We start from the raw sequence: 2,169 nt of genomic DNA, 5'->3' as shown, positions 1-2,169 counted from the left end.
TTTTTTTTTGCATTATTTTATACAGCCCTACGTGTGAATAATTCGGAATAACTAACAGTTTTAAAATTATAATATCTAAGGATGATAAAAACTGCTTTGCGAATTTTTCTTAAATTCTAAAATTTAAATACAATTTTAAATATATTCGTGAGAATTGCTCATATCTTTAAGAGTAACAAACAAATAAACGCCTAATTTATTTTTACGCAATGTGTTTTAACCGACTTATTGTAAAGTTGATTTTTGTAAAATGCCAAAACCTGTTTTCTCACCTGCAAAATCTTTCGTGAGAAATACAGAATCAATTCCAATTCGGACCCCCACGCTTCGTTATCAATATTTCGAATCGAAAAAAATCACATGTTACGATTGTGGCAGTTTAGCCTTCACTTCATTAAATTCATTTCGTGCTTATAACCTATAAATTTTTGAAATTTGTGTTTATAGTAAAATCAAAATTATATGTACGTTTAATTAGAAATTGTTCTATGACGCGCACTCTCCTATCTAATTAGATGATTAGCAATGCCTGTAGCCTGCGAGTTTCGATTAAAACCCACGTCTGTATGGCTCTAATTATATTTTTTTCACTAATGTGCTAGTCTGATAAATTAAATCTTCATTATAAATTTACAGTATAATTTGTTTCTTAAAACTATCATTTGAAAGATTTTGTTGTGTTAATTAAAAAACTTAAATTATTTAAAAATATTAATTAATTCGAAATGTGAATTGAATTTTACTTATTATTTTCATTTTATTCAAGCTTGCTGTAACATACGTCGCGATTGATATTTATATGTTAAAGTATAAACTACTAAAAATTAAGGCGATCCCGTTGATAGTCAAGTATTCTTCATACCATTAATTCTGTAGAGGTTTGTAGATTAATTCTGTATTTAGTTGACAAAATACAGTCGACACCTTTATAACACGGTAGATAAGTCCCGTTTTTTATTAAATTCATGTTCTAAGAGTCCTTGATTCATGAGCCAATCACAGCCCGGCACGAGTGCAGTTTACGGACTACGGCTGTTTGAAAGGTTTTCTTTCATAAAATTAATCGATTCTAGACTAATTTGACTCAACGTTTCCAAAACACGTGTAATTTTTTGGGAATAATCTATATAAACTATTGCATAAACAAAAAATTGTAGGATTACTTACCGAGTGTGCACCGTTCGACGACGCCATTGCTTAAGCTTGTTTACATCGCGGAGCGGCGCATCGAACGGCGGGCGCGTGTTTCCTAGTAAATTATTTTTCTGCAAAAAATTTATTGAACTTTGGAGACATCATTAATATAAATATAATTTTTATGGCCGTTAAATAATAAATGGTTTTTAGTAGGTTTGCTGCTCGTTTATACCCAACGGTTTGTGCAATTTTCGCTATTGGTCTAGATTCGACAAATCCTGTCGGCGATGACGTTTTACCGTATTATACGAGTTTTTTAGCGTGTTTATACGAATACGGTCGCAATTTTTTCGCCGTTATATACGAATTCGCATTATATAAACCCGTTTTATAGGGGGTCTACTGTATATGAATTTACAAGCTCATAAAATATTTCCTTTATAAATAATTGTTTATATCATTCGAGTTTTATAAACTTTTTCACAATTTAAATCTTACCTGGAAACAGGATTCAGCAATTTCGTTTATTATAAGTCCAATTACGGAATCTTTCGTTCTTTAACTGCATCAGTTGATATACACATAACCGTAGTAATATAAAACATATCTGTATCTATTTAAAAAAAAATAAAAGACGATAAGAAAGATAAGAGATAAAAAAACAATACAGATAAGATAGTGTGTTGACTTAATGCCATTGCACGATCACTCTTTATCGTTTTTTATCTTTTTCTATCATTTATAAAGATGTTTTGAAATTAAACACATAAACATCAACAATAAAAATATAACACATTTTCCATAACATTTATAAAAGCTGAATATATATTAATAATTCTAAATATATACGTTTATTGTCTCACTGCTGTAATAGTAAATTTTATGCGGATTTAAAAAATTCATATACGAGTTTATTCCAATTGTCCATCAATGGAATTATGTTTAACATATCTTCAGTCTGAAATAAAATGTCATTTTTAACTATCGTCCACATTAATTTTATACAAAATTTCTATACTCTACCTTTATGTA

The 2,169-nt window shown here is 29.2% G+C and overlaps 1 protein-coding gene across 1 annotated transcript in view; it reads right to left on the bottom strand.

Annotated features, from left to right (window-relative positions):
• The window catches only part of LOC111613501 (juvenile hormone acid O-methyltransferase-like), a 14,816-nt gene extending 13,098 nt beyond the window's left edge, over window positions 1-1,718 (bottom strand). Inside the window, exon 1 of the mRNA XM_023354849.1 lies at window positions 1,636-1,718. The gene's annotated coding sequence lies outside the window, so the exon portion shown is untranslated. The remainder of the gene's footprint in view (window positions 1-1,635) is intronic.
• Window positions 1,719-2,169: the final 451 nt, after the last annotated feature.

The sequence above is a fragment of the Centruroides sculpturatus genome, unplaced genomic scaffold (assembly GCF_000671375.1).
Source record: "Centruroides sculpturatus isolate CEXI.00-Female unplaced genomic scaffold, Cexi_2.0 scaffold1758, whole genome shotgun sequence".
NCBI lineage: Eukaryota > Metazoa > Arthropoda > Arachnida > Scorpiones > Buthidae > Centruroides > Centruroides sculpturatus.
The sequence above is the reverse complement of the archived record's forward strand: the minus strand, read 5'-3'. Positions and strand labels throughout refer to the sequence as shown.